Below are 27,155 nucleotides of genomic sequence, written 5' to 3'. Positions count from 1 at the left end.
TTACGTGGTTGGCACAATGTTGTAGGCTGAATGGCCTGGAATATGATGTAGATTTCAATGCTCAATGTTCTATGTTGAACAGTGAAATAACATCTCTTCTTTAATCTGTACAGTGTCCATGATTTTAATGTGGCTTTTTCACACTCCAATAGAACCTTTGTCTATCTCCTGAGTAAATAGAGATGAAAACATATTTAAGATCTCCCCCATCTGCTTTGGTTCCATACGTGGATTGCCATTCTGGTCTTACAGTGAACCAACTTTGTGCCTTACAATCCTTTTGCTCTTAATCTATCCCTGGAGTCCTTGATGATTAATCTTTTCTGCAAGGGCAACCTCATGTCTTCTCTTAGCCATCCTGATTTATCTCTTATGTGTTCTCTTGTATTTTTTACACTTCAAAAGAACCTGCCTGCCGATCCCTGTTATGCAACTCCATTTTGTGCTTCACCAGTGTCTCAATATATCTTGAAATCCAAGGTTCCCTGCAGTTTCTATCTTTACCTTTTATTCTGACAAACACATACCAACTTTGTACTTTCAAAATTTCACTTTGAAGGCCTCCCACTGACCAAGCACACCTTTGCCATAAAGCAGCCTGTCCCAGTCCACAGTTGCCAGATCCTAGTGTCTTAATTCCATGTGTTGATCCATTCCCTGAACACATCCACCTTTCCTATCATGCACCTTGCATTGAGATATACAGGGCTCAGCATATTCACTGCATCATGCTCAATGTTTTTCATTCCTGACTTTGTCTGAGTTCTGAACAACACCTGTCTTCAAAACCCCTCCACTATCTGTTCTGTTATTCAGGCATCCATTCCCCCTGCAAATTTAGTTTAACCCCACTTACCCCCACCCCCCAACATGCAGCTGTATCATCCCTTTGTTTTGATAGTGTTTTGATCACTCCCAGATCAATAAAAAGGAGGTGCATACAGGCAGATAGGAACAAATGGGCTACTTATGAGATACAGGAAATTCAAGTGAACACTGATGAAAGAAGGCATGGATTCTGCAGATATGTTAAGTGCAAAAAATTGCAAGGGAAAAAATTAATCCTTTGCAAGATCAGAAGGGTAATCCATATGAGGAGACAAAATAGATTGGGGAGATTTTTTCTGCATTCGTATTTACTCAGGAGATTGACACAGAGTCTGTAGATGTGAGGCAAAGTAGCATCAGCTTCATGGACACTGTACAGATTACAGAGGTAATCTTGTTGCCGTATGAAGGAAAATTACCAGAAATATATCCCCAGTGCCTGACAAATTGTTCCCTCGGACCCTGTGGAAGACAAGTGCAGAAGTTGTAGGGGCCCAAGCACAGATATTTAAATCATCCTTAGTGACAGGTGAGGTACTGGAAGATTGGAGGACAGCCAATGTTGTTCTGCTGTTCAAGAAAGGCTCTAAAAATAAACTAAGAAATTGTACCTTGGTAAGCTTGACATCAGTAGGGGGAAAGTTATTCTAACATATGTGCAGGAACTGGATATATAAGTATTTGGATCGATGTGGACTGATTAAGGATGGAGAGCATAGCTTTGTGCATGGTAGGTCATGTCTAACCAATCTTATAGAGTCTCGAGGAAGTTATCAGGGAAGTGGATGAAGGCAAGGCAGTGGATGTTGTCTACATGGACTTCGGCAAGGCACTTGACAAAGTCTTATATGGGAGGTTGGTCAAGAAGGTTCAGTCACTCAACATTCAAGATGAGATAGTAAATCGGACGAGACACTGTCTTTGGGAGAAGCCAGAGTATGGTAGCAGATGGTTACCTCTCTGACTGGAACCCTTTGACCAGTTGTGTGTCATAGGGATCAGTGCTGGATCTGATGTTGTTTGTCATCTATATCAGTAATCTGGATTACTGTGGTTAACTGCATCAGTAAATTTGTTGATGACAACAAGATTGGGGTGTAGTGGACAGCAAGGAAGATGATCATGGCTTATAGTGCGACCTGGACCAGCTGGAAAAATGGTTTGCGAAATGGAAAATGAAATTCAATGCAGACAAGAGTGAGGTGTTGTATTTGACTGGTTGGGCACTGAGGAGTGTTGTAGAAGAAAGGGACCTGGGAATACAAGTCCGTAATTCACTGAAAGTGGTGCCACAGTTAGATAGAGATGGAAAGAAAGATTTCGGCCCATCGGCCTTCATGAACCAAAGCACTATCAACAGTAGGTAGATGTTATGTTGACTTGTAGAAGGTATTGGTGAGGCCTAATTTGGAATATTTTGTGCAGTGTTGGTCACCTACCTACATGAAAGTTGTAAAAGAGGTTCTGAGAGTTCAGAGAAAATTCACAAGGATGTTGCCAGGTCTGGGCGACTTTGGTAACAAGGAAAGATTGAACAGGATAGGATTTTATTCCTTGGAATGTAGAAGATTGAGGGGAGATTTGATTGTGATAGAGGGGCATAGATAGACTAAATGCAAGCTGGCTTTTACCACGGAGATGGTGTGCGACTACAACCAGAAGCCATGGGTTAAGGGTGAAAGGTGAAATGTTAAGGGGAAATGTGAGGGGAAACTTCTTCACACAGATGGTTATCTGGGTGTGGAATGAGCAGCCAACACAAGTGGAGAATTCGAGCTGAATTTAAGGAGGTTTGTGTAGGTACCTGAATGGTAGGGTTGTGGGAGTGGGCAGTTTAAATAGTTTAGCACAAACTAGATTGTCCAAAGGGCCTGTTTCTGTGTTGGTACTTTTCTGCAAGGGCCTGAAATAATTCAAAGATTCACTCTGTGTCCATTGAACAGCTGTGTGGACCAACTATTCTTCTCAGCAGGAAATTTTTATAAGGCATTAAAACTGTGGCACTTTAAGTTAATAATACATATGGGAAAATTCCAGCTGCCCATTAAGAAAGACTATTTGTGTGAGAATGTTTCAGTTACTGTGTGGCCAGGCACCCATGCAGCTCAGCAGGAACAGGGAATAATACCAATGGAGAGAGCCAAACTGAGCCAGGTCACAGATTTGAGATGGCAGAAATGCCCCATTCCTATAGAAACAAGAAGAGCATCAGGGAATTGATGGTTATTCCAGATACCAGCACTGTGCCCAGTTAGAAGTTGATTTCTCTGTCCAACTTGGGTGGAACCTCACTATAACAGTGTGATGCTGGATCAAACCTTGGCAACTCAAGTAATCTCATCTGAAGTGTTGTCCTACTCCCGTTGATGCATTTTGTAAATCTTTTTACAGGTTAAAAACGAGAAGGAATTTGTCTCCCAGAAGCTCAAACATGGCACACCAGTTTTGCTGTCTCTGTCTAGATATTTAAGAGGTGAAGCAAGGGATTCAATCAACCTTCCTATCTGATCAGACTACGGGGCAGGATTCACTCAGTCATTTGACCAACTGGCACCTCCATTATTTTACACAGGGGAGAGCCCATTCTTCTGCTCAGGCTGTGGGAATGGATTCAGTCAGTCATCTCAACTGAAGGTACATCAGTAAGTTCACATTGGGCAAGGTCATTCACCTGTTCTGTGTGTAAAAAAAATATTTAGTCTGTCATCCCACCTGTGGACCCACCAGTCAGAAGCTGGTCATCTGCTAAATTTCTGGGGAAGGATTCACTCGGTCATCTGACCTAATGGCTCACCAGTCAGTTCACACAAGGGAGAAGCCATTCACCTGCTCAGACTGCGGTAAGGGATTTACTTGGTCATCTGACCTAAAGGTACATCAGCGAGTTCACACTGGGGAGAAGCCATTCACCTGCTCAGTCTGTGGGAAGGGATTCACTCGGTCATCCTACCTGCAGAATCATAAGCAAGTTCACACTGGGGAGAAGCCATTCATCTGCCTAGAATGCGGGAAGAAATTCACTTCGTCATCCAGCCTGCGGAGTCATCAGCGAGTTCACACTGGGGAGAAGCCATTCATCTGCTTAGAATGTGGGAAGAAATTCATTTCGTCATCCAGCCTGCTGAGTCATCAGCGAGTTCACACTGGAGAGAAACCGTTCACCTGCTCAGAATGTGGGAAGGGATTCACTCATTCATCCAGCCTACAGAGACACCAGCAATCTCACACTGGAGAGAAGTTGTTCACCTGCTCAGTCTGTGGGAAGGAATTCACTCAGTTATCCAACCTGCAGAGTCATCAGCGAGTTCACACTGGAGAGAAGCCATTCACCTGCTCAGAATGCGGGAAGGGATTCACTTTCTCATCGACACTTAAGGTACACCAGCGAGTTCACACCAGGGAGAAACCGTTCACCTGCTCAGACTGTGGGAAGAGATTCACTTTCTCATCTAACCTGAAGGTACATCAGGTGGTTCACACTGGGGAGTGGCCGTTCACCTGTTCAGTCTGTGGGAAGGGATTCATTAACTCAACTGAACTGATAGTTCATCAGCGAGTTCACACTGGAGAGAGGCCATTCACCTGCTCAGACTGTGGGAAGGGATTCATTAAGTCAGCTGAACTGAAGGTTCATCAGCGAGTTCACACTGGGGAGAGGCCGTTTACCTGCTCAGACTGTGGGAAGGGATTCACTTCCTCATCTAACCTGATGACACACCAGCGAGTTCACACCGGGGAGCGGCCGTTCACTTGCTCGAACTGTGGGATGAGATTCGCACGGTTATTCACCCTACAGTGTCACCAGCGAGTTCACACTGGGGAGAAGCCATTCACCTGCTCAGACTGTGGGAAGAGATTCACTCAGTCATCTGACCTAAAGGCTCACCAGCGATTTCACACCAAGGAGTGTCCATTCACCTGCTCGGACTGTGGGAAGGGATTCACTTTGGAATCGACTCTAGTGAAACACCAGCGAGTTCACACTGGGAAGAAGCCGTTCACTTGCTCAGTCTGTGGGAAGGGATTCGCTCAGTCAAGTAACCTGCGGAGTCATCAGCAACTTCACACTGGGGAGAAGCCGTTCACTTGCTCAGAATGTGGTAAGGGATTCACTATGTCATCTCACCTACTGATACACCAGCGAGTTCACACTGGGGAGAAGCCGTTCACCTGCTCAGAATGTGGGAAGGGATTCACTTGCTCATCCCAACTGAAGGTACATCAGCGAGTTCACACTGGAGAGAAGCCATTCACCTGCTCAGAATGTGGGAAGGGATTCAGTCGGTCATCCAGCCTACAGAGTCATCAGCGAGTTCACACTGGGGAGAAGCCATTCACCTGCTCAGAATGTGTGAAGAGATTCACTCGGTCATCCCACCTACTGAAACATCAGCGAGTTCACACTAGGGAGAAGCCGTTCACCTGCTCAGACTGTGGGCAGGGATTCACACTGTCATCCCACCTACTGAGACATCAGCGAGTTCACACTGGGGAGAAGTCGTTCACCTGCTTAGACTGCGGGAAGGGTTTCACTCGGATATCCAACCTGCAGAGTCATCAGCGAGTTCACACTGGGGTGAAGCCATTCACCTGCTCAGAATGCGGGAAGGCATTCACTCGGTCATCGCACCTACTGAGACATCAGCGAGTTCACACTAGGGAGAAGCCATTCATCTGCTCAGAATGAGGGAAGAGATTCACTGATTCATCCACCCTACAGAGACACCAGAAAGTTCACACTGGGAAGAAGCCATTCACCTGCTCAGTCTGTGGGAAGGGATTCACTCAGTCATCCACCCTACAGAAACACCAGTCAGTTCACACATTCTGAGCTATTCACCTGCTCAGAATGTTGGAAAGGATTCATTCAGTCATCCCAACTACTGGCACACCAGTCAGTTCTCATTGTTATTAATCCCTTGCTTTTGCTTGCTGAGGACATTCATTTTAAGAGAGAGAGTGATTAAGAAGGCAAATCAGTCTGGCTTGCAGCTTGTTTACATCACTCACAGCTTGTTTAGTTTTAACCGAGGAATCAGACACTCAGAGTCAGACGGAGTTAAAGGAGGAAAAATGGAAGTATCGAAACCAGGGAACTAGTGGCCAAGAGTCACTGTTTAGAGCTTTCCTATGCCCACAAGTGTGGGTTAAGTATTGATTCACCATGCATCGAATGTGTGGTTGTCACCTTGTTTGATCCATAGGTGTGGATCAGATTTAAGGTATCCTGTGAAGACTACTTTTGTGTTAACGCTTGGCGGGGTGTGGTGTGATAATACACTTGAAGATGATACCCCTTGTGACAAGTCACTTTCGGTGATAATTCGTATGTGGATTTGGAACGATGAAGCATAAAATCTACAGCAACTGTTCTCTCATTTTACTACAATGGAACCTTTGGAATTCGACGTAATTGCCTTCTCTCGACATTTACCCTGGATTACAAATATCTCTCTCTCGTTACCTATTCCGTGGATGAACTGAACTTCCATACTTTACCATCTCAAGACTCTCAAGCCTTGTTTCCCCCAAGCTCAATAGTTTGGGAGTTATATTTTGTTACGCCCCAACCTCTGAGGGGCCGAAGGGTACAACGTAGCCCCCTCCTTTTTGAGAATCGCAAGATCGCTATGAATTCAGGTCAGGAGACCCAGGAAATGAGAGAAAGACACGCAGAATCCACATGGGGTTTTTAATGTCCCAGCCCCTCAGCGATACAAAGCCACGGGAAATGGTCATTGTCACTTGGAGATGGAATAGTGTATTGAGTTCCGTACTATTTAGTTGAAGCCCTCAGGGAAAGAGCTGAGGGGGCTGGCTGAGAGATTGCATCATTCCAACCTGATTGACATCTGAGAACCTGTGAGTAACGATAAAAGAGGGTCTGGGGAACAACCCCTTTAGACGCACCAGGGAAACGATAGAAATCCCGTCTGTCCATCCTTGCCCGGATGACGAGTTTTCCACGGAACGGCTTAGCTAAAGGACCGACTACAAAAACAGAACTCTCGAAGGATTGACATCATAAAAAGGAAAGCCGGCAAGTTTAAAACATCTCTCTCTCTTGACTCCAACAAAAGGCTGCAGCCTGCACAAACTTGAGTGACTTTTATATTTCCATCGGACAATACATTATCTCCTAGACAACGATAGAATTTTTTCTTATTGATTATTATTATACCCGCGCTTTTAGAATTAGTATTGACGACGTATATTATCTGTATGTTTGCATTGAAATTATTTTTGTGTATATTTTTCAATAAATACTGTTAAAAATGGTACCATCAGACTTCAACGGACCTCTCTATCTTTGCTGGTAAGTAACCCAGTTATGGGGTACGTAACAACTTGGGGTTCTCGTCTTGAGATTTGACATCAAATTGGGAGGCCAGTGAATCGGGAAAAGGAGTCCAAACTTGCATCTGGTACACGGGTAGCCAGACGGGAAACCAGCAAAGATGGATGTGGATGAATTTATAGAAAACCCGACTCTGGAACCGCTAGAGGCGGCCACCAAATTGGACTTGATAAATATGGCGAAGGGGCTAAATCTCGCAGAGGTGAGGTTGTCAATGAAAAAGCCAGAGGTGCGAATGGCCATAACTCAGTATTGTATTGTGAAGAATGTGTTTACAGTTGAGGTATTGGAAAATATCCCTGAAAAGGTACCAGCTAGTGGGACGGCTCAATTATAGTTTGAGAAATTAAGGTTGGAATATGAAATTAAATTAAAGCAGCTGGAAGCAGCTGAGAAGGAGAAAGGCAGAGCTGAGAAGGAGAAAGAAAGAGCCGACAAACAAAGGGAGCATGCGCTCCAGCTAAAGGAGTTAGAGGTGAAACGGGAGCATGAGCTCCAGCTAAAGGGGTTAGAGGTGAAAAAAGAGCAGGACAGAGCTGAGAAGCAAAGAGAGCATGAAATTCAGTTAAAACAGCTGGAGGCAGCTAAAAAGGAAAAGGAGAGAGAGAATGAGGAGGCAGAGAAAGAGGCAAAATGACTTGGATATGGAAAAGTTAAGGCAAGAGCGAAGAGCTCAAGGGTCAGACCGAGAGGAGCGGTTTAATGTTAGTCGGGAGTTGAGGTTAGTACCTTCATTCGAGGAAAGGGATGTTGAAAGTTATTTCTTGCTTTTTGAAAAGGTGGCAGTGTATCAGAAGTGGCCCAAAGAGCAGTGGGTGGCGTTGTTACAAAGTGTGTTAAAAGGGAAAGCACAACGGGCATATGTGGCGTTGTCTATGGAGGAGGACGAGGCGGAGAATTATGACTAAGTAAAAGCGGCCATTCTCCGTACTTACGAATTGGTACCTGAAGCGTATAGACAAAAGTTCAGAAATCTAAAGGAAGGGTGGAATCAGATGTATACCGAGTTTACCTATGAGAAGGGTGTGCTCTTGGATTGTTGGTGTACAGCAGAAATAGTGGAAGAGGATTTTTGGCGTCTCGGGGAGGTAATTCTGATTGAAGAATTTAAAAGTGGTTTTTCGGAGGATATCCGGATGTATTTGAATGAGAAGCCTATTACGTCCATCTCCAAATTTGCTAGGTTCGCAGATGAATATGCCCTAACCCACAAGACAAAGTTTACCTCGAATAAAAGTTCCCAGAGAGATCGTGGGAACGATAGAGAAAGCCCGCTGGCTGAGGCAGAGTTCCCGCCGGCAGTTACTGGTAAGATTGGGGAGGAGAGGCAAGACAGCCAGAGATTTCCAGGCTTGACCTATTTTAATTATGGAAAGGGGGGACATATTGCATCTAGCTGCTTTGCTCCGAGGAAGGAGATAGGAAAGGGGAAAGCAGCAGTCCCTATTGGATGTGCCGTGATAATCAGTAAATCGACAAGAGAGCCCTGGGTAGACAGAGTACGAGAAGGGTCTGAGACTTGTATGTCAAATGGAACCGGGTCTGTGAGAGAGGGACACCCACCAGTTCCCGTGCGAATCTGGAGAGAGACGGGGGCTGAACTGTCATTGATTAGCCATAAGGTACTGGATTTTGGTCGCAAGATGGGAATGGTAGCTGTGAAAGGAATAGGAAAAGGGAAGGAAGTGGTGCCCTTGCATAGGTTCATTATGAATTGTGAGCTAGTCTCTGGACCAGTTGAAATGGGTGTGCGATCAGAATTCCCGAGAACTGACGCGGACGCCCTTCTGGGTAATGATTTCGCCGATGGTAGGGTTTGGTCAGCAATGAAGCTGACGAGACAGCCGGTGGAGGCCCCGCCCCAGATTCCAAGATCTATCCCGCATACGCGATCACTCGCAGCATGTCGAGAAAGGCAGCTGAGAACGAGAGCACTTTAAATCCAGCCAGTATCGAGTTGGCCGAGACGTTATTCCCAACCCTGTACCACGAGGGTTTAGAGGGTGGTAAAACTAAGAGTAGTAAAGTGAAAGAGAGTAAGAGAGAGGAGGTAGACCTGCCCTTAGCGAGGAGAAAAGTTCTAGAGGCACGAAATAAAGATGAGAAACAGACAGAGCTGTTAAAATGTCTAGGGTTGGACATGGATGATCTGTCTGGTTTGGCAGAACTGTTTGAAGAAGTGGAAAATTCTAACGGTGTTCCGGATGATGAAATGAGGGCAGTCCTAGATGAAAAGGGTACCCTTACCTTGAAGGAGTCTGCTGAGTTGGCAGATGAGGTTGTTTCAACCCATGGGGTTGAGTTTATTCCGGAAGGGAATTGCCCAGAGAGTAGCTGGGAGGAACAGGGGAATTTAGAATTTGGACCGGGTACGCATATTGAAAGCCTGGAAGAGGCAAATGTCTCGTTTCTGTGTGTCCAAGATGTGGATGCACGTGGTACTGAACCTAGTAATGGAGATCAGATAAAGTCTGAGGTATTTGATTCAGTTGAAAAGGAATGCAGTTCTTGTGGGTCAGATGGGCTTAGTTCAGTGAATAAAGGGTTAACCTTGATAATAGTGGGAAGTGAGAGTTCCCAGGTGTTTGTGCTCGAAGGTGTGTTTCAAGTTAATGAGGAGATCAAAGCTGGTGAGTTGAATATTATTATTGAAGGTAAAGGGAAATGTGTAGTTCCCATATTGAATGAAGAGAATTTAAAGGCTGTACTGATAACAGAAGCAGCAACCAAGCTACAGAGACAATGGCTTGGTACCACAAAGCCTGTGAATCAATTACAGGTTGAGTTGGAAGGTAAAGGAGCCCCACAAGCTATTGTTATTCCAGAGTGTGGTGTGAAAAGGCAGAAATTGAAATGTTGTTTGAACAAAGAGTTTAAACTGAAAACTAATAGCCTGAAGGGTCCTGAAGAGGAAACTAGCAACTTGCGTAAAATTAAGGCATTGGGTGGAAATTCGGAAGATGGTCTAAGTTTGGAACACATTGTTGATAAAATAACTCCTATGAAAGGAGCGGGCGAAAGCCTATTTCACCAGGGTGCCCAAGATCACCACGAGGAAATTAACCGGAGAAGAGGCGAGGGTTAATGGGGACACCATTTTTAAATAGCAGAAGCCGGTTTTAAGGGATTTCGCCAAAGTATGTGAATAATAAAGACAACCCCCATGGAAGCTTGACTGTTAATTTTGATAGTAACATAAAGATTAGTATTTTGCATGAACTTTTGTAGTACACACATAAGCTAAGATCACAACTCTTTAGTTTTGTTTGCTGAAGGAAATAAATAAAAATAGGTGGTGTAACGTTCTCCTTCGGGTGTAACGGAACGCTGAATTCAACGTCGAGATAAACCACAGTCAATGAAACCAGTTTGCAGTAAGATTAACCATTTACTGTTCACTCTTCATATTAACATATGGTGAAAAAGCGTTGCTCTCACTGTGATTTCTAATGCCTGCAAAACAACTTCTGCTCAGGTGTGCCTCGTGGTGAGCCCCCACCCTCGCGTTAATTTCAAACCGGTACTTTCCCACAAGAAGCGGCGAAACCGGATGTGACGTCAGCGCATGCCGATATATTTTACATGCAATGAATATACTTTAAACACTTCTAATTCTAACTAGAAAACACTATCGAATGAATTACGAAGCGAAAATACTATAAACTAAATAACTGTCGTAAAGACAGCACACTCCCCGCTTGACCTTCGTAAGGTCATAATGAACAGAGTACAAAACTTAGTCTCTTAATCAGTCATTGGGTAGAAGTAGAATAACTTCTGTAACTGGCCTTTGGTAAATTTTCACATCGCCTTGGTCGGTAGTCTTCAATTCGATCTTCCTGACATGTCCATCCCCGCGAGGGAATCTGGCAGTGATTCTGGCCATTGGCCAGCGGTTGCGGGCGATTTGCTTGTCCCTGAGCAGGACTAAGTCTCCAACTTGAAGATTCCTGCGGGGTTCTGTCCACTTTTGTCTCTGTTGCAACAAAGGTAGATATTCCTGTCTCCAGCGAGACCAGAACTGATTTGCCAGAGCCTGTAAGTTTGGTGTCGAGAAGTATTGGTTGTCAGCTCTTTCATTCTTGACTTCATCACGGAGTCGCGAGGGTAAATTGTCTTCCTCGTATGGATGTGATGCAATCGTGACTCTCTGAGGTTCCTCGTAGCTGGGGAAGTTATCGAATACGTATGGAGAGGGGAGACGAGCCTGCCAGTCTGTTTGATATTGTACGTAGTCGCTTGTGCGTTCCAATCTGGTCCTTTCTAAAGTAGATCTTACTTCGGTCAGATCATGCGTCCCTTCAGCTTCTTCTATGTACTCTGCTTCCGCCTTGGCAGCTTCTTCTTCTCTTTCTAGCTGCAGCACTTGCAACTCTGTCGATATTTTTGCCATTTCCTTCTGGATTTCGGCTTCTCCGGCAGCCTTTTCCTTCCGGATTTCGGCTTCTCTGGCGGCCCTTTCCTTCTGGATTTCGGCTTCTCTGGCGGCTCTTTCCTTCTGGATTTCGGCTTCTCCGGCAGCCTTTTCCTTCCGGATTTCGGCTTCTCCGGCAGCCTTTTCCTTCCGGATTTCGGCTTCTCTGGCGGCCGCTTCACTTTGTCTGGCGGCCCTTTCCTTCTGGATTTTGGCTTCTCTGGCAGCCTTTTACTTCTGGATTTCGGCTTCTCTGGTGGCCTGTTCCATTTTCAAAACTGCTTCTTGTCTGGCGTAACGCAGTCGCATCCTGGTGGCTTCTGCCTTGGCTCTTGCCTGGGTGGACTTACTTGATGCCGCTCTACTGTCCTTGTCGCTGGGCGCCATCGACTTGATGCTGGATCGAGCTGACATTGCAGCACTTGAAACACCTGATAATGCCGCTTTTTCACTGTAACGTTCTCCTTCGGGTGTAACGGAACGCCGAATTCAACGTCGAGATAAACCACAGTCAATGAAACCAGTTTGAAGTAAGATTAACCATTTACTGTTCACTCTTCACATTAACATATGGTGAAAAGGCGTTGCTCTCACTGTGATTTCGAATGCCTGCAAAACAACTTCTGCTCAGGTGTGCCTTGTGGTGAGCACCCACCCTCGCGTTAATTTCAAACCGGTACTCTCCCACAAGTCGCGGCGAAACCGGATGTGACGTCATCGCATGCCGATATATTTTACATGCTATGAATATATATTAAACACTTCTAATTCTAACTAGAAAATACTATCGAATGAATTACTAGCGAAAATACTATAAACTAAATATAGACAGCACAGGTGGTTATTAAATTGAAGTCTGATGCTACAAGACTTTAGTAAGTTATAAGACTTTGAGTTATTAAAGGAAGTGAAAATGTAATCGTTAACAGTTTAGATGCCGAATTGAATGTATAACCTTATTACTCTGTAATGCAAAAAAAAGCTTTGTTAGATTCTAAAATCCTGTAAGACTCTGTATTACTAAAACGGTTTGAAACAAGAGGGTGTTACGCCTGTGCCCCAACTCTGAGCAGCAGAAGTGTACAAAGTAGCCCCCTCCTTTTTGAGAATCGCAGGATCGCTATTAATTCATGTCAGGAGACCCAGGATATGAGAGAAAGACACGCAGAATCCACATGGGGTTTGGAATGTCCTGGCCCCGGGAAACGGCCATTGTCTCTTGGAGACCTAACTGTGTATTCAGTACCGTACTATTTATTTGAAGCCCTCAGGGAATGAGCCGAGGGGGCTGGCTGAGGGATTGCATCATCCCAACCTGATTGACATCTGAGACCCCGTGAGTAAGGATAAAAGAGGGTCTGGGGAACAACCCCTTTAGACGCACCAGGAGAAACGATAAAAATCCCGTGACAGCGTTTAATAGTGACAGCCGGTGGTGACTCGTGTGTGTGTGTGTGTCCATCCTTGCCCGGATGACGAGTTTTCCACGGAACGGCTTAGCTAAAGGACCGACTTCAAAAACGGAACTCTCGAAGGATCGACATCATAAAAAGGAAAGCCGGCAAGTTTAAAACATCTCTCTCTCTCTCCTGACTCCAACAAAAGGCTGCAGCCTGCATGAATTTGAATAAGTTTTACATTTGTATCGGACAATACATTATCCCCTACACAACAATAGAGTTATTTCTTATTGATTATTATTATACCCGCGCTTTTAGATTTAGTATTGATGACGTATATTATCTGTATGTTTGCATTGATATTATTTTTCTGTATTTTTATCAATAAATACTGTTAAAAATGGTACCATCAGACTTCAACGGACCTCTATCTTTGCTGGTAAGTGACCCTGTTACGGGGTACGTAACAATTTACACACATATATACACATAACAGTGTTAACTTTTGTTTATCTTGCTTAAATTACTTTATTATAAGTAGATACTAATAAAGATAGTGGTTTTAACATCAAAACTAGACTCCAGGAGTAGTCTATTGCTGCTGGTTCATTTCTAAAGCTTTAGATTCTAAATTTTTGTTCATAACAAAATTGGGGCCTGCATCTGGGATATGAACAAATTTGAGGGCGTGTTGATTAATTCATTATTGATTTCATTGGGGAAATCCCTTTTGATTTATTTGTGCGTGCAAAAACAGCAGCAATGGATGTTGATAAATGTCTGGAAGCACCAACTTCTGAGGCATTAGAGGACACCAGAAGGATCGTGTTGTTGTGTATTGTGAAAAGGTTTAAACTTGCTAAGGTGAAATTGACAATGAGAAAGGCACAGATGCAGAGGATTATAGCTGAACATTATGTATCTGAGGTGTGTTTAAAGTGGAGGAGTTGGAGGTGTTTCCTGAAAGTAAACCGAGTGAACTTGAGCTCCAATACAACTTAGAAAAGTTAAAGATGGAGGCTGCGGAAAGGCAGAGGCAGTTTGAGGCTAGAGAGGCAGAAAAACAGGGAGGAAGCATAAAGACAGAGGGTGTTCGGCTGGAGAAGATAGACAGATTACAGCAAAGGGGTCTGGTGTTAGACTCTGGTGATAAGTTTGAGCACAGTCGGGAAGTTAAATTGGTACCTCCACTTGACGAGGCAGAGGTTGATAAATACTTTCAGCATTTTGAGAAGGTTGCTCATAGTTTAAAGTGGCCAGAAAAGGGTTGGCCTATTCTCTTACAATGTGTAATTAAGGGGAAGGCTCAGCAAGCATATTCTGCCTTGACAGTTGATGAAGCAGCTGATTATGACCTAGTGAAACAGGCTGTGCTCAAAGCTTATGAGTTGGCCCCAGAATCATACAGGCAAAAATTTAGAAATTCAAGGAAATCTGTGAACCAGACTTATATGGAATTTTCTTGTGAGAAGTTTGTGTTTTGGCTGGTGCACATATAAAAATATAAATGATGATTTTAACCGCTTGAAAGAGTTGGTTGTAATTGAAGAATTCAAAAGGTGTGTCCCTGATGACATAAAGACATACGTAGATGAAAAGGATGCTGCTACATTGCAGGAGTCTGCTAGATTAGCAGATGAGTTTGTTTTAACTTATAATGTTAAATTTACCCAGAATAAGAGTTTCCAAAAGAGTAGCAGGGATCACCAGGGTAAACCAGAAATTAAAGCTGGGACTAGTGACACGAGTAAGGATGAAGGGAAGCAGCTGAAGGAGAAATATTCTGGTCTTACTTGTTACTATTGTAAGAAGCTGCTCATATGATGGCTAACTGTTCTATCCTGAATAAGAAAAAGAAAAAAGGAGGCAGTCCCAAATGCCTATGTTCAATATGTTGAAGCACCTATAAACCGACAGGCTTCTGAACATTCTGTTGAAGGTCAGTTAAGAACTGAGAGGTCTGACCGAGTTAAGAACGGATTCGATCATTTTATGTCAGATGGGTTTGTATCTGAAGTAAAGGAACGGTCAACCCCTGTACCAGTGAAAATTCTTTGAGATACTGGGGCTTCTCAGTCACTTACATTAGACAGTGTTCTAACGTTTGGTGATGAGACTAACACTGGTGAGGTAAATCGTATTAAAGGCATTGGGAGCAGCATTTTATTAAAGGCATTGGGGCTTCTGTGCCATTGCACAAGGTAACTTTACAGTCACGGTTGGTTTCCAGATTGGATTATGCTCCAGTTTACCGGTGGAAGATGTTACTTTGCTGTTAGGGAATGACCTGGCAGATGATAAAGTTGTTCCTGCAGTGCAGTTGACAACTAAGCCAACCACTGATGACCGACAGATGGATTTTAACATTTATTCTTCCTGTGTAGTAACTCCCAAGTATGGCTAAAAAGTCTGCCGACGCAGACGGTTCTGTGCAGCATGATTCTGATACCCATGATAGTCAAAATCGGGATTCAGGTAATGTTGACCTGTCGGACTTTTCTGCCTTCAGTGTTTCAACAGGATTCAGGTAGTAAGTCTGATGAGAAAGACTTATCCCTGTCTAGAAAGGAGTTTATAGCAGAACAGAACCGAGACCCTGAGATTGAAGTTTTAAAAGAAACCGCTCTCTCAGATGATGATAATAAGAAAATGCAAGTAGGGTATTATTTCAAGGATGGACTGTTAATCAGGAAGTGGTGCCACCTGCTATACCTGTGAGTGAGGAATGGGCAATTGTTCACCAAGTTGTAGTTCCTAAAGTCCATAGGATAAAAATGTTAACTTTGGCCCACAGTATGCCCTTAGGTGGCCATTTTGGAGTGAATAAAACTGTAAACAGGATTATGAAGGAATTTTACGGCCTAATTTGAGGAAAGATGTTATGACCTTTTGCAGAACCTATCATACTTGTCAAGTTGTGGATAAGCCTAATCAGGTCACACCAATGGCCCCACTCCAGCCTATACCTGCATTCGGTGAACCCTTTTCCAGTTATAGTGGATTGTGTTGGCCCATTGCCAAAGACTAAAGCTGGCCATCAGTATTTGCTCACTATTATGAGTACCTCATCCAGATTCCCAGAGGCACTACCTCTCAGGAATATTAAAGCTCAAACTGTGACGAAGGCTCTTGCCAAGTTTTTTTTTTACTCTGTTTGGTTTGCCTAAAGCAATCCAGTCTGATCAAGGAAGTAATTTTACATCTGGTTTATTCCAGCAGGTGGTTTATGAACTGGGAGCTAAAGGGATTACATCATCTGTGTACCATCCGGAATCACAATGGGCTTTAGATAGATTTCATTCCACCCTCAAAACAATGAATAGTACATACTTTGTTGAAAATGGAAAATAATGAGATGAAGGAATATAATTGCTTTTGTTCACAGTGAGAGAGTCAGTACAGGAATTAATGGGCTTTAGTCCATTTGAACTTGTACTTGGTCAGAGAGTGAGGGACCTTTGACCTTATTAAAGGAACAGTGGATTGATGGGATGTACATGTTAATTTGTTAGACTATGTTTTGAAGTTCAAAAACAAACTACACCAGTCCTGTAGCCTAGCAAGACAAAACGTATAGATTTCTCAAAGCAAAATGAAGTTTTGGTTTCATAAACAGGCTTGTGAAAGAAAATACCAGGTGTGGGGTAAGGTGCTTGCTTTATTTCCAACGTGGATGAATCCACTTAAGGCGAAACTCAATGGACCGTATGAAATAGTCTCTCAAGTTAATGACGTGAATTATGTTATTGAGACACCCGACCGATGCAAACCAACACAGGTGGTACACATAAATATGATACAGACTTATTTTGACAAGCAGACACCATCTGTGGGTGTTGTTATCAAAACATATGAATCTGGCAACCCTGACAATGAAACAATTGACCCATCTGAGACATTTCACACGCCAAACGTGGTCCCAGTTAGGCTAATGAACTCGGTTGTTCAAGAAAGCATTGATAACAAGTTGGCTCATCTGCAGCCAAAACAACAACAACAGCTGAAGAAATTAATTCTGAAGTTTAAAGGTTTATTTCCCAATGTTCCCAAGCAAACCACGGTCGCAGTACACGACGTAGATTTCGGTCCAGCCAAACTGATTAAACAACACCCATATTGCACAAAGGTAGAAAAGTGTAAATTGGCTGAGCAAGAAATTGAATATATGCTGAACAATGGTATTATTAGGCCTGTGATTATGGACTGTGCCTCTAAGAACCATGTCTGTAAAAGAGAGAGAGAGAGACGAGAACAAGCAGCTTGTTACAGAGACAGATAGAGCGGAGTGCCTGCATGATGGACAGCTGGTGTTCAGCACAATGGTATTTAAAGGAGTGTTGCTGTTTGTTTCATAGGACACGCAGACACACAACGGCTAGTGGGAAGAGTTGTCACTGATGTTTTAAATGCCCACGGGGGGGGGTGGGGTGGGGTTGAGGATAAGTTAGGAGGAATCAGTCTGTGACTATTAGTGCATGTAAGAGCAACCCTGTGAAATCTGCTAGAAACCCTTGCCTGGGTTGGTAGATTGTTACTTGAAGACGGTGCTCTTAATTTGGTCATGTTTGGCTAACTTGGAAGATTTGGAGGACATTGGAAGAGGGTCGACAACACCTGTTTGGATGCAAAATCTCTCACTCACTTCAATCCCGTGAACTGAATATCCTTACCACACCAGCGTAAGACTGCATCATTTACCAGCTAAGTTTGTGAAATATATCTTTACACCTATATATGCATAACACTGCTAGATTTTGCACTGATTATGGAAAGGTAAATACAGTAACAAAAACAGATGCATATCCTATCCCTAGGTTGGATGATTACATTGATAAGGCTGGAAAGGCTAAATTTCTTACAAAGTTTGATCTGTTGAAAGGGTATCGGTGTGTTCCATTGACCGACAGAGGTAGAGAAATTTCCGTGTTTGTGACACGTTCTGGGTTGTACGAATACAATGTTTTGCCGTTTGGAATGAAAAATGCTCTAGGAACATTCCAGAGAATGATTGATTCTGTAATTCGAGGGTTGGAACACACAGATACTTGTACTAATGACGTTGTCACAGGGAGAGACACTTGGAATGACCGTATCTCTGCAGTAGAAAAGCTGTTTGACAGGCTTTCCCAGGCCAACCTTACAGTTAACTCACCTAAGAGTGAATATGGCTATGCCATTGTGACCTATCTTGGCAATGTTGTAGGTCAAAGCAAATTGGTTCCTGTTCAGGCAAAAGTCCAGGCAATTTTCTGAAGTTTCTATTCCAACTGGTAACAAGGCTCTTGGAAGGTTTCTGGGAATGGTTGGATATTATTGTAAGTTCCGTAAGAACTTTGCTGGTATCGCTCTTCCGCTGACTGATCTCCTGAAGAAGGGTGGCAAGTTTGTTTGGACCAAGTCTTGTCAGGGGATTGATTGAAAATTATTATTTGAGATTAGGCCAATCAATGTAGTGTCGTCAACAAGTTTAATTTGCAGATTGGAGCTGTGAGTGGCGACACTAGTCGTGGGTGCACAGAGAGTAAAGAAGGGGGCCAGGGAGACAACCCTGTGGGGTACGTGTGCTGAGGGTCAGAGAGACAGAAGTGAGGGAGGCCACTCTTAGCACCTGCCGGCGATCTGACAGGAAGACCAGGATCCAGCTGCACAAGGCAGGCTGTGGTCTCTGAGCTTCTTGTCGACACTTCACGCCTTGGTATGGCTACTGCTCTGCCCTTTACTGCAAGGAACTGTAGAGAACTTTGGAGAGCCGAGAACATCAGAGAAATAAGCCTCCCCTCCATTGACTCTTCCTACTCTCCCCCTACCTCAGAAAAGCAGGATATGAACTCAAAGTTCCTCACAACCTGGACATTCTTGCTGCAAACCTGCTCTCCCTTCAAGGAAGCTATACAAAAGCCTTAAAGTGCGTAACACCAGGCTCAAGGTCGGCTTCCTGTCTGTGGCTATAAGCCAAATGAATGATAAAATGGACTCGACGTGACACTGCACCATATGTCTATCTGCACTGCACTTTCTCTGCAGCCATAATGCTTTGTTACAGTTATTGTCTTGTCGTATATCAACTCAATGTCCTGTCATAATGTATTGATCTGTGTGGATGGTACGTCAGGCAAGATTTTCACTGTAGCTCAGTACGTGATGATAATAAACAATATCCCCATTTTAATTGTGTGGAAACATTAGACAGAGTGAGCTTCTGCTTTGGAACCACAGAAGGAAACTTAACAGTTGCCTTTTCTGAGGAATGCAAATAAATAAAAAAGGCTTCAACCTCGCATTACGATCTGCGGTAACTGGGATCGTGACGGGTGGAGGGTCTCCCATATCAATATCAGAATCAGGTTTAATAGCACCGGCATATGTCATGAAATTTGTTGCCTCTGCGGCAGCAGTAGAACCTGATTCATATTAAATAGATAAATTATATATGTAGTACAAAGAATGTAATAAACTTTTAATTGTGTGGAACTATTTGACTGACTGGGTTGTTGCTTTGTAAATTCTGCAGTGAAGCTTAGCTGAACTGTACACATTTATGAGAAGCTCAGATAAATCAAAAGGCGAAATTCTCACATAAATGGGTCACATATCCAGAAACATCGGCTGCACTTCAGCAGGTGAAACAGTGGGATGAAACATGCTGAACGTATTGCAGGAAGAGAACATTGTCCACCCACAACGAGAGGAAGCGACAGATCCGGATCTCACTGCCTTGGCTGAATGGGTGAAAGATGAAGCTACACGTACATGTAGAGCAGTGACCCGCTGATGCTGCAGATCTGCAGAGAAACGTGAACAGGAAACGGGATCAGGTGACGGGTGGAGGGTGTCCCACCTGAACCAGTGTCTCCGCTCCTCACCCTCACATACTGCCCGCCCCATCCGCCGCATTTCCCACATTATTTAATATTTACATCAGAAACATCCCATTCCCTCCACCGCTATGGTCACGAAGTCATGGGCTCGATTGACATCACGGTACAACACACAAATCAGACCCAAACAGGAAGTGCGCAGGTTTCATTTAAATCAGTCTATTCACATTCCTCCAGCCTCACTGGACAGGAACACTGAGACATCAAGTGAGAAACAGCAGGAGGAGGCCATTCAGCCCCTCTAATCATCAACAAGATGGCGGCTGCTCTGCCATCTCAGCCACATGTTTCTGCCCGATCCTCATTTCCTCGATCCCTTCGATCTCCACACATCTGCCGGACTCTGTTTTATGTGAGGACGATCACTGAGTCTTCACCGCCCTCTGTGGTGGGAATTTACAGACATTTACCACCCTCAAAGTGGAGACATTCCCCCTCCGCTCAGTCTGGGACAGTCCATCCCCTTTTTCAATGACTGGGATCCCTGGTTCAACTGGTTATGATGTTGTGCATTTCAAAGTGTTCACTTCAGTCCTGGATTCTCTAAGTGAAAGGATTATCACATTTAGTCTTTCTCCATATGATGACCCACCACTCCAGGGATCAGTCTGGTGAATCTTCGTTGCACTCTCTATAACAAATACGCTCTAACCTCTTTGTTAATCCTCTGTGGAATTAATTACCATCTTCTGCAGCCCCGTGTTACACCAAACACTCACCTCCCCCCCTGTCACTGTTTCCACCTTCCCACCTCCCCCCTCACCTGGATCCACCTCTCACTCCCCAGCTCATGCCCCATCCCCAACCCTCACCTCTTTTCTCTGACCATTTCCCGTCCACTCTCAGTCCAGAGGGAGGGTCCCGGCCCGAAATGTCGACCGTGCTTCTCCATATAGATGCTGTCTGGCCTGCTGTGTCCCACCAGCATTTTGTGTGTATTATCTGCAGACTTGGCCTCTCCGTTGTCCCTCCCGCCTCCGATCACAGGAGGCGCTGTAGGGACCTCCGGCCACTGGCGACGATGTGTAGACCTCCGGCCACCGGTGGTGCTGCGGAAAACCTCTCGTTAAACGCATGCGCAGTGCCGACTCCAGCTGTTGGGAGTTCTCCGACTAGAGCGGGGGTGAATGGGGTCTGACCTCGGCGGATTTCTGTACATTGGGGGCCACTTGCTTTGGGAAAGGGCCGGACCCGAGCTCTGCCGGACGGCTGCAGCAGGGGTGCAATGCCAATCTTTTAGCTGTACGAGCGGTGATTGATTAGTTTGTGGCCTCTGTTAGAACGGCTAAAGTTATACAGCTCATGGTACATGCACTTGCAGTTTAACTCTTTGAGTGATTATACAGAAAGTTTGAAGTCAGTAACTTTTGTTGTATTTCTGTTTCAGATAATGGAAAATTGCTAGTTTTTCTGAAATCGACCTTCCGCCTGGGCCACGAATTTATCAATCACCCCTTGTATGTCACACCTAATTTGTGTACCTGCTCCTTTCATGTACTGGGTAACTTCCTTGCACCATTCATGTGATGAGCACGTACACAAATTGGGCTTTTTATAATATCAAACTCTAAACAAAGAAATATATATGAATTCCAGAGCTCCACAGAAATACGGTGATAGTTAAGACATTAACAAGATTATAGCCAATCACTGCATTTCAGTATATAACTGGTACAATAAAACAAATAACACTTAATTTAATAATATGACAAAGTATTGCACAGTTGCATTCACTAATAATCATAAAATATAATTACCAAGCAAGTGGAGTAACGTCGTTTGCTTAGAAGCCATAGGGTTATAAGTGAGAAAAAATTACTTTTGTATTAGCGAGTAATCCACGGACCACCACAGTCACGGCTCCAGGATTTCACCAAAAACTATCGAACATCTTATCTTAATGTTATTAGTGGCATTCCCCACCCCCCCATCCACCAACCCCTGTCCCCAACCCCCACTTCTGTAAAATGCCCTCTATTTAATATGCGGCCGCTGTTAAATTCCCCGCTTGTTTAATTTGACTTTTTTTTTACAGAGGTGCTGGAGTGGTGCTCCGGTGAGCTCCGGCAGCACAGCACCCCTGTTTCGATCCAAGTAACATGGCCCCGGGGATCAAGCTGCCCGGGTTTATGAGGTGTTGAGCGAGTATTTCTGGTCTGGGATCTAGTGTTTTTTACAGAGGTGCTGGAGTGGTGCTCCGGTGAGGTCCGGAGGTGCTCTGCACCCCTGTTTAGATCCAAGTAACATGGCCCCTGGGATCAAGCTGCCCGGGTTTATGAGGTGTTGAGCGAGTATTTCTGGTCTGGGATCTAGTGTTTTTTACAGATGTGCTGGAGTGTTGCTCCGGTGAGGTCCGGAGGTGCACTGCACCCCTGTTTAGATCCAAGTAAACTGGACCCGGGGATCAAGCTGCCCCGGTTTATGAGGTGTTGAGCGAGTGTTTCTGGTCTGGGATCTAGTGTTTTTTTTTCTGGAGTTTCTTTGGACGCAATGCAGCTAATCTGAGGAGAAAATGAGTTTGTATTCCATCCCTCACAAGGACAGGTTGTGAGTAAATGGGCTGTTCTGTGTTTGAACAAGTGGAAATAGATCTGGGGGGGGGGGGGGTTCAGTGTTTGAACTGTGTTTGCAAATTCCTCCTTGCTGTCACCTGTCTGTCAGACAGTGGAAATCAAACAGACACTCAGGTTACTGGAGATCTGCACAAAAATGATAAATTTTGAATCCATTCTGACAAATGATTGTGAACCTGAATCTTTAAATTTGTTGCTATCCCCACAGCAGTTCCTTACTTTTGAGGGATTTTGGTGAATCCAGTTTCTTTTTATTGCTTTCACTCTGGAATGGTTTAAATCTCCTGATTGTCTGTTATGATTGGGATTGTGTTCAGTGCAGTTGTTGCTAACAAGGTACACGTGAATAATCTCAGGGATGATGGGCTTTATGTATGAGGAGCATTTGATGGTTCTGGACCTGTGCTCAATGGAGTTCAGAGGGACGGTGGGAGTTGCGGAGGGATGTGTGGTTAAGTAAACCTACCGAATGCTGGAAAGCCTGGATACAGTGGACATGGAAAGGATGTTTCCATTAGACAGAGAGTCTGTGATCTGACAGCACAGGCTCAGAATAAAGATACTTCCCTTCAAAACTGTGATGAGAAAAACAATTTCAGCCAAAAGATGACTGATCTGTGGAATTTGTTGTCATAGAGGTTGGTTGAGGCTGCTATTTGGGTATATTTATGACAGAGATTAATATATTGATGATTGCTAAGTAGGTTCAGGGTTACAGAAGGAAGGCAGGAATATGGTGTTGGAATAAATCTCCGCCATGGTTGAGTGGTGGAGCAGACTCGATAGATCGAATCATCTAATTCTGTCCCGACATCTCATATCTTACCATGACTGAACAATGACTCCTTCCTATCCCATATCAGGTTCGGTGACGTGTCAGGGACAATTACAGATTTGTTCACTGAGACCGTTATATTTGTCTTCAATGTTTAGATTTCAGCAAGCAGAAATATTTTGTTCTCATTTGTATTGTTAACATGCTTCATTATCGTTCGTGTTAAAGTTAGACCTGCGGTGAGAGATTTATTGGAAGAAATACCCACAACTGGAAGCAAACCACGAATGAAGATGAGGGAGCAGCAGCAAGCGAACCAGCACGAGGACTGAGAGCACCGACTAGAGAGAAACCCTTTTGACTCAGGGTTTCCATTGATTCAGTCGGGAACAAGTCTGGTGAGTCTCATTTACTCAAACACTGGTCCTTTAGACGTCACATGCCGTATATTCCGGAGTATAAGCCGACCCCCATTTTCAAGGTTAAAAATGGGACTTTTTCATGTTACCTTTGTATAAGCTGTCCCCTTTTATAAAGGTTTTTGATTTAACCAGAAACAATGCCTGTACTCAGCTTTGCAGGATCCGGAACCTGAAATTTTTGTGAACCGGTACCTGCTAAGAAAACAGGCTTACACAGTGAAGAGCGTTATCAGCAAATTCTTAATAAATAAATCAGGGAGGAAACTTTTGGATTAGGTCACCAATGGTGAAGAAGCCTCTGAAATATTACCCCCACAAAACCATTTTGCACCGATCGTAATCTCGTTAAAACATAACACGGGGTGGCGGGATCAGTACATGTATTCAGTATTGAGTTTGCGACCGCCATGTACAAAAGATTAAAACGAGTGCGATATGGTGCTGGCTTCAAGCTGAAGGTTGTTGATTTTGCCAAAGGAACAAATAATTCTGCAGCTGCTAAGAAGTTTAGTGTAAACGAGAGAGAGTGAGAGAGTGGAGAAAGGCAGAGGACACGCTGAGGGAAATGCCAAAGATGAAATGTGCAAACCACGGGAAAACACGCCAGTGGCCAGAACTGGAAGAAAATGTCTTAGAGTGGGTGAATCACCAGCGATCATCCGGATACATTGTTACCAGAGAAATGATACGAGTTCAATGGGACGAAAAACACCATGAGGTCAGTGAAAATTTCAAAGCTACGCGAATTTGGTGCACCCGATTTATGAATAGACTCGATCTTGAGACAAAAAACAAAGATTACTCAGAAAATTCCTGCGAGGTGTTGTTGTTTACGTTCAAAATCGCTGCTGGATGGACAAAGTGGGTTAAAGAGGTGTGGCGTTGACATTCGGAAGGTTTTGGGAAGGAAAAGTCGCTACTTGTCTGGGACGTGTTCAAAGCTCACTTGTCAGGTGAGACAAAAGCAGCACTGAAAGCTGAAAACACAGAGATTGCAGTCATCCCCAGTGGTTTGATCTCCGTGCGCCAGCCACTAGATGTGATTTTAAACAAACCAAAGAATTCATGCATTGAGAGTGGAATGAATTTGACTCAAAAACAACCAATAAATCCGACCTGTCTTCCCTGTATTCGTTTTTCCAAAGTTGGCACCCTCTGTAACAGCCGACCTCCTAATTTTAGGACCAAAATTTGGGGCCTAATTCTCGGCTTATACACTGGAATTTATGGTATCTGTACAAAATAAAGTAGGGAATAGTTGAGGTGAGAATGAATGTATCAGTTAAGTCTCTCAGACCCAGTTGCAATAATGTACTGTCAGTGTCCGAGCTCTTTTAAGTCACTCACATTCCCTCAGTGTTTGCTCATTTGAAGAACTTGTATCTTCTGAAGTAGCTTTTGGTCGGTTCTGAGTGTGGAGAGGGAAAGAGGGGTGTTTATATTTACTATCCTGCAAAAAGAAGTAATTGTTTGCAATTACCTGCTGCAGACTCACTGCCCATACCCTGTACATTCTCAACCAGATTATTGACATAGATGACAAGTAGCAATGGGTGTCACCCTGGGGAGCTCCAGGAGGCACGGGCCTTGACTCCAATAAACAGCTTCGCATCATCACCAACACACACAAAATGCTGGTGGAACACAGCACAGCAGGCCAGACAGCATCTATAAGGAGAAACACTGTCGACCACTGGTGCTTCCTCCCTCCCCCTTTCTTTCTCCCTCGGCCTCCCGTCCCATTACCCTCTCCCTTCTCCAGCTCCGTATCACTTTCACCAATAATGTTTCCAGCTCTTAGCTTTATCCCACCCCCTCTGGTCTACTCCTATCATTTCGCATTCTCCCTACTACTTTCAAATCTCTTAGTATCTTTCCTTTCAGTTAGTCCTGACGAAGGGTCTCGGCCCAAAACGTCGACAGTGCTTCCCCTTATAGATGCTGCCTGGCCTGCTGTGTTCCACCAGCATATTGTGTGTGTTGTTTGAATTTCCAGCAACTGCAGATTTCCTTGTGTTTGCTCCCATCATCACCATCTGCTTCCTACCATCGAGCTGTTCCCAGACTCTGGGCTCTGTGACAAACACAATGGTAGCAGCAAAATTAGACAGTGATTAATATAAAGAGAGATTTGTTGTTTCCTGAAAGTTGTCTGATGCAATGGACCAGATCCGTCCTTGCTTACAACTAAATCTGCCCTAGAACGCATCCTCCCGGGTCACACTGTGTCCGATAACCCACGTCCCCAACCTCCCTCACCCCGTCAGTAGCCCCACAACATTCCCACCATTTACCCCACACCCATCCATGTAGACAGATCCTCGTCACCGACATCCACTCTCACAACTTGGGGAACCACAACGAACAGATCCTACATTCCCGGCCCAGACGGTGCAGCCGCCTGGCTCGGTCCAGGCCCTTTCCCACTGCAACCGCCCTTCGATTTACACAAACCCGAGATCAGCTCCTTCCTCATCGCCGCCCAACCAGGCTCAGAGCTCGTTAAGAAGCCTCATGTGGCACTTTGTCAAAGGTCTGAAAATCCACGTACACAATATCTACCAATTCTCCTTTGGCCACCCTGCTTATTATTTCTCAAAGCATTCCACCAAATTTAACAGGCAACCCTTCATTGTCTATTCCAATGGGGGTGATCCTGAGGCTGAGCCAGGATCCTCAAGTGTGGCACAAAGTCGGCCAAGTAGCAACAACCACTCCAACTCTCGTCCCCCTTCGAGAACCCGTCTGGTAGGGTGTGGTTCCATGCCGCTGCTCTGTTCTTTCTCCCGGCAGCCAGGGGTAGGCCCTATTCCCACAAACCCAATAAGTTCCATTTAGTGGTCCAGGGGTATCATAAGCTTGACTCTTGGTACAGTTACTACTTCCCACTTGATGGGGTGCACTCTCGTTCTAGTTACACCAACAAGTAGTACTAGCCACTGCTGAAGATGTAACTCTTATCCCCGGCCATAGCTTGGAGGGGTCTTGTGGAGGAGATCTACGACTCCAACCCTCAAAGCAACACCATCCCCAGTCTCAACTTCCAGACCTGGATATGGTGCCATTGACAATGCTACCATTACGGCTATCAGAAAACACCAGATCTGAATTTACTTCGCTAGTATTCAGGGCACCACTGACATGGGGATCATAGTCTGACCCTGTTGGGGAATTTCATCACATACCCAACATGCTCCCCGCTCTACGTGCTTAGCGTAGGTGTGGTAGAGGGACAGGAAACTGTTAAACTGGGGGCCTCCCAAGACAGGGGCAGGTTCCCTTAGGGTCATTAAAATCAGCATTAACCAGTACATCATTCAGTCTTATCAGTTCTGCCAGTAACTTGTTTACAGTCCGTTCGATGTATCCACCGGAGCTGCCCTTCCACCATCACTGCAGGAGGTGTTGTCAGTAGCACTTGGTACAGTCCTCTCCACCTCGGTCCCAACTTCTTATCATCCCAGTTCTTGAGCAGAACAAAATCTCTAGGCTGGATGGTGGAGAAGT

The 27,155-nt window shown here is 44.5% G+C and overlaps 1 protein-coding gene and 1 pseudogene across 5 annotated transcripts in view; both read left to right on the top strand.

The window, feature by feature from the left end:
• Window positions 1-27,155, top strand: part of LOC132388923 (zinc finger protein 239-like) — a 49,439-nt gene that overhangs the window by 8,989 nt on the left and 13,295 nt on the right. For 4 of the 5 annotated variants that reach the window (XM_059961327.1, XM_059961329.1, XM_059961328.1 and 1 more), the window contains exon 3: window positions 23,455-23,624. The gene's annotated coding sequence lies outside the window, so the exon portion shown is untranslated. Of the gene's footprint in view, window positions 1-3,219; window positions 3,669-23,454; window positions 23,625-27,155 lie in introns of those variants that run through there. The other variant, XR_009510367.1, reaches the window with a different exon arrangement.
• Window positions 3,686-5,659, top strand: LOC132388922 (zinc finger protein 850-like; annotated as a pseudogene).

The sequence above is a fragment of the Hypanus sabinus genome, unplaced genomic scaffold (genome assembly GCF_030144855.1).
Source record: "Hypanus sabinus isolate sHypSab1 unplaced genomic scaffold, sHypSab1.hap1 scaffold_432, whole genome shotgun sequence".
Taxonomy (NCBI): Eukaryota; Metazoa; Chordata; class Chondrichthyes; order Myliobatiformes; family Dasyatidae; genus Hypanus; species Hypanus sabinus.
Note: the sequence above shows the minus strand (reverse complement) of the source record. Positions and strands in the feature narration are given on the sequence as shown.